Source organism: Condylura cristata, unplaced genomic scaffold, assembly GCF_000260355.1.
Source record: "Condylura cristata isolate star-nosed mole 26May11 unplaced genomic scaffold, ConCri1.0 scaffold00029, whole genome shotgun sequence".
NCBI lineage: Eukaryota > Metazoa > Chordata > Mammalia > Eulipotyphla > Talpidae > Condylura > Condylura cristata.
Window position 1 is genome coordinate 5,620,722 of NW_004567130.1, and position 5,849 is coordinate 5,626,570.

A 5,849-nucleotide genomic window follows, 5' to 3' on the forward strand; every position below is an offset into this window, starting at 1 on the left:
GGGCGGGCGGGCGCTCCCAGCCAGAACGACGCGGCTCCTGGGGCCAGCGGTAGGTGTGCGCTCCTGTCTGGCGGATGCTCCTGCACCACGAGGCGGCCATCCGTCTGCCGCTGCCTCCGTGTCCCACTGTTTCTCTCCCTTCTTTGCCTTTCTGCTGTCCTCCTTCCACCCTGAGCTCACCAACAACCTCAGAGACGGCCTCAAAGACTTTGCCACCAGGCAGTAAGTAAACCCAGCCAGGTGACTAGCCCACACCCTGGGCCAAGTCCTGTCCAAGACACCTGGCTACACCTGGCTGTACCTGGCCACACCTGGCCACACCTGGCCACACCTGCACTGCTGTTCTTGAGCTCACTGAGAAGAGCCAGCAGCCGTGCTGCAGCCTGAGGGGGCATTGTAGGCTCACCAGAAGCCCGCCAGCCGCCTCCTCCTAGCTGGGACCCAGGTCCACAGGGAGAGACACCATGTGAGTGTCACTGGCAGCTTAGGCAGTCTAAGGCTACGCAGCCCCTCTCCAGTCCATCCCTGTATGGCCTGGCCGTGTTCTTTCCTTTCCTCCTGTCCGCTGTGCTCTCCTTTCCTTTCATTCTTCGTCTCTTCCCTCCCTCCTCCCCTCTCTTCCTTCTTGCTTCTATAGCACGCCAAGCATTGTAGCTACGTCCCGAGAATCCAGTGGTACACGCAGCTCTCCCTTCCTGGAGGTGATTTGTACTGGGAGGGACGGGGGGCCAGAGTTAACCCCCCACCCCAGCTCAGGTTAGAAGCTTCTGGGAGGGGACGCTCGCTGTGCACTCTGAAGGGCAGGATGCGAGGCAGCTGGCGCGGGCCGGCGTGGGCGTCCGGGCAGAGGAGACTGCTCAGCACGGCCTGTGCTGCTGAGGTGCGCGGTGGGTGTGGGGCCAGAGTGACTGCAGCGGAGGGTGAGGGAACAGGGATGAGAGGTGGCAGGAGAGGGGTCTGCAGGCTGCTGCACACTCGTGCCCATTGAAACCTCTCCTAGGTTGCAGGGTGGACGCTAGAAGGCCCAGTTGACCTCCTATCACCAGTGCTCGGTGTGTCCCTTTCCCTTCTCTGACCTTTGGCTTTTCACATTTGTAAAATGGTCACTGAGGACCCAAAGTCACTATCCTTGTCCAAACAGAACCAGGAGAATGCAGCAGCCTGGGGGAATGCTGACTTGTGCACCAGCAAACCCAGTTCAAATCTCAGTGCCCCCATTTTCTAACTACATGGCTGGACATGTCAGGCCACCACTCTGGGCCTCCGTGTCCTGCTCTGTGACACAAGCCCATGGCCGTCTCCACTGCGTAGGGTCCCTGGAAGCATTAAATGACATAGCGACATATTGGGTGTCATATCAGATAACCGGCCGTCGCCTATCATTGCTGCTATTAGATCTCCGTGATTGACCAATGGAAGGCTGACCCGGCCAGCACTGGCCCTCGGGCCACTGAGACAGATGAGCCACCCACGCCAGCCCGGGTTCCAGGACCACAGAGCACCCCACACAGCCGGGAGTGTAGCGTTGCAGAGGGGGATGGGATGTGTGTGTTAAATTCTGGGATTCGCTCTGTCAGCTGTGGGTCACTGACTCAGGTTCCTTCTTAGGCAGATGTATCAAACACCCCAGAATACACGCAGGCGTAATATTTTATTTTTTCCCATCACCCGTCTCAGCAATTGCCTTTTCTGGTTAAGAAGCTCACATCTGCTTACTGCACAAAAGTTATTTACAGGAACATATTCTTCTAACCAGTATTTATCAAATGACTGCTAATGGGTAGGACTTGTTCTAAGTGGATGAAACAGCAACCCCATGTTTGGGGCTGCTTAGTTGACACTCTAAAGATAGATGGTGTAGAGGGCAGTGATCAGCCAAGAATTGCCTCCAGTAAGATCCGGCCAGCTCTCTGTTTGCAAATAAAGCTTTATTGGAACACAATCGCATGTACTGAAATAGAATCTGGCTGCTCTCTTGATAACATGGGCAGATTTGAATAATTGAGACAGAGACCTATATGATCCACAAAACCTCAAATATTGACCACCTGACCCTCGGTAGAAAAAGTTTGAGGACTCCGATAGAGATGAGCAATTACTTAACTCCCTCCTGAGTTGTTCTTGATTCATCATGTGTTCAGAATGAAAGTTTGGAGGTATAATTAACTCGTTGTATTCGATTGTGTTGATGAACATATCGACAGGAAATAACATCAGTAAGACAGTCTGTTACCCCATTATAGAAAGTACCAGTGCTAACAGTGCTGTGGAAACTTCCAGAGGTTATCTTTTGCTCATATGCATTTGTTTTTACTGTTGTCATAACATACCTGCTGTCTTGTTCTTTTTTTTATACATTTGCTAGTATACAGCTGACATCTGCCTATGACTTAGCTGTTCTTCCTGCCTATCACTTTCTTGCCTGTTTTTACTGTGTGGTTCACAATCGTGCAAACCATTGCTCCCACCAACTCCGATCTAACGGTATGGTTAGGTCACTTCCAATGTTGTACAATGACATTCCCAATATTTGCTGTCTTTTAGGGACCCTCCGTGTTTTTCGATCTTTGCGAAAGTGTCTAATGGTTTTCTTAAGAACTTTGGAGCTGAATTTGCTAAGTAGAGACTATGCACATTTTACGTCGGGGACAGGTGCCTCGTCTGGCTTGTTAACCTGCTCTTCCCCCAGCCTGTGGCGAGCTGTCCATTGCAAGTCCTGGGCTGAGCCTGTCCTCTTTGCTGGGAACAAGGGTTGTGAGCCGCCCTGCGTGCTGACGTGGGGCTTGGTGAGCTAGTCCCCACTGGGTGACTTTTAGACCTGCCTAGTTCTTGAGGTTCCTTAGAGAATCTCAATGTCTATTTTCTCACCAGAGCCTCTCGAAGCATCCTGAAAAAAGATGGCAGCAGGTTGGAGTTTGGGGGTTGAAAGGAACAATGGAATTGGAGCTCGGAAACCCAGGTTCCGTTCCCACACCCCTGCCTCTTGCTCACTGAGCTGTAAGAGTGGAACTGTTCTATGTATGTGCCTCGGTTTCTGGCTTGAAAGGGAAGGGCTCACGGAATGCACCCAGGGGTCTGATAGCTCTGAGATTAAGATGGTCTTCATTTGGCAAAGGCTGAGAGAGGGCCACTGAAACGCGACTGGGGACAATTGGCATATCAGAAAGTCCAGCACCAGTTGATCCTGCCTTTTTAGACTATCTGGTGGCCCCACTTGCCTACAGACAGTGAGGCAAAGCTGAGCTGGAACAACATCCTGCCTTAAAGCTAATTTAAAAAAAATCTGATTTTTAGACAATTTTAAAGAAGCGTGAGGATCCTTTTTGGTGGTTGATCAAGAGGCCCCCCTAGTCCTCGAAAGGACAGATCTTGCTGATTTGAAGTAGTGTAGGATCCAGAGTGAGAAGGCATGAATAATTTGCAACGCACACAAGGTTTTCCAGGATACTAGCTGGAGAAAAGACTGATAAACAGCTTGCTTTTTTAAGCCTCATTTACAAGACGAATTTCCTTAGATAATCCTAATTGAATTTCTCCATATTTGGAGGTCTGTGTTAAAGAATAGTGATTGAGATGGTATTTAGCCATTACTATTTTCTTTGTCTAGACACCGAAGCACAGAGAGGTTAAGTAACTTGCCTAGGGTCACACAGCTACTATGCGATGGAGCCTGGATTTAAATGTAGACATTCCGGTTCCAGAAATAGTACTTATTCAAGAGAGGTGGAACAGGTCGATTATAACTAGAACTTCTGCAGTGATGGAAATGTCCTGCATCTGTGCTGATTGATATGGTAGTCAGTCACCTGTGACTATGGGGGACTTGAAATGTGGCTAGTGCCACTGAGGAATTCTGTATAGTTTAATTTGTAATTAACTTAAGTAGCCACGTGTGGCTAACAGCTACCATACTAGACAGCACAGAGACAAAAACTTAAGGACTTAGGGGATGGTGGGGGTGGGAAGGGGCTGCTGTGTGCCCCTGAACCAGCCCTGGTTCAGGGAGAGTGCAGGGAAAGTTTTCTGGAGGAAAAGCCATTAAAGCTGAACGGCAGCCATGGGTGGGGGCAGTGGGGGCGGGTGTTGTGGGCTGCACCAGCGGGTGTGGAGGTGAGGGCTTATTCAGTGGATTGAGGTATTTGTGGGGAAGAAAGGCTGGAGCACTAAGTGGTGGTCTGGGCAGGACTGGGCATGGGGAGGGCAGTGTCACTCCGCATTGGGGAGGGGAGTGTCATTAGCGAAGTTCCCACAAGCCATCTTTTTTTTTTTTTTAAGATGTATTTATTTATTCATACAGAACTGGGGTACAGGCCAGAGGTGCGCAGGGTGAGAGGATTCACCAGAGACAGAGCAGGAAGCAGAACAGGCAGATCCACGAAGTACACTGCTGAGGGGAGCCGCGGGCGGGTCAGGAGAGGTCTGCCGCACCATGTGGTCACCTCCGGGGCAGGCGGGGATCGAACTCATGTGGAAGGGGCTTTAGCTTCACTTTAACCTGCTGCGCCACCAGGGAGGGCCCGGTGGTGGGTTATTTTTATTTATTCTTAAAAGATTTATTCTATTTATTTATGCATACAAGAGCTAGGATGTAGGTATAGGGGTGAGAGGATTCACCAGAGACAGTGGGGAGCAGAACAGGCAGTTGTACTGAGATTCGCTGCTTGAGGGGAGCAGCGGGAAACAGGAGAGGTCTGCTGCTCCATGTGGGTCAGCTCCCTGATCAGGGATCAAACTTGTGCTGCAGTGGCTCCGAGAGCGTCATAGTGCTGTGCTTTAACCCCTCGGCCACCAGGGAGGGCCACTGATGGGTTATTTTTAAATGTCAGTTTTTGTGCTTTCCTAAACCTCTGAGTGTTTGACAGTGGCCTAAACAGCAAGTGCTCGACAGGCAGGGGAGAGAGGGTTGTTTGCGCAGTGGCTAGTGTAGGGTCTGGCCATCGACCGGGGTGACTGACTTTTCCTTGCATGCACATTACCCACACCATTCCCTTCAAAATCATGGGGTGTCCACAAATCCCAGAATGTAAGGGAAAGAGAATGGGGAAGAGGGTGGGTGTCTCCTGCACACCAGGCTCTGGAGGAGGACCTGTTCCATAGGTGCTCTCAATGGCAATGGTGTCTTTGGGGTGAGGAATGGCCCACCCTTTCCTCACTGAATCTTCGCAAGTTCTTCTAGAGGGAGGGAAAACCCTAAGGTCACACAACAAAACCCTTCCACAGTAGCTCGTTCAGCTAGATCGTGCAGGCTTGCTCTAGAAGCTGCAGAGATGAGCTCCCCATGCCTGGGAGGAAGATAAACTGAGAACAGGGCTCCTGAATCGCTGCTATGCCAGTGGCCACCCAAGGGACTGGAGCTTGGTTTTGCCTACTGCACACTGGCTTCTCCCTGCCCCATAACGTGAAGACCTTGGGGGCAGACGCTTCAATAATCATCCATAGGACATGGGCTTTTAATTTTCCCACTGAACAGCTAAGGAAGCCAGTCCTTTACTGGCGATCACTGGGCTGCCTGTGTGCCAGGCACTGGACCCGATCAACTCTGCGGCAAATTCTGAGTTTACCAGCATCCTCCACAAGTGCCCAGGCGTGGGCAGGACCAGTAACTGAGCGGGCGATGGCGGAGCCCATGAATCCAGGCTGTGTGCATGAGGGCAGGGTTACCAGTTTGGACAGAGGGTCTTTCCAAGACTCCCTGCAGGGCTCGAGTCCCACTCTGCCATTCACTGCCTGTTCCATTTGGGACAGGCCTCTTTGCTCTCCTAAATCTCAGTGTGCTCTGTAAGATGGGGCTAGTCACAAGCTCCACCTCCCGGGATCGCCATGGTACTGCAGTGCAGGTGGGAAGTAGG

At 51.4% G+C, this 5,849-nt stretch overlaps 1 protein-coding gene across 1 annotated transcript in view; it reads left to right on the forward strand.

Annotated features, from left to right (window-relative positions):
- Positions 1-5,849, forward strand: part of KIAA1671 (KIAA1671 ortholog) — a 125,851-nt gene that overhangs the window by 104,155 nt on the left and 15,847 nt on the right. The gene's annotated exons all lie outside the window — the stretch shown is intronic.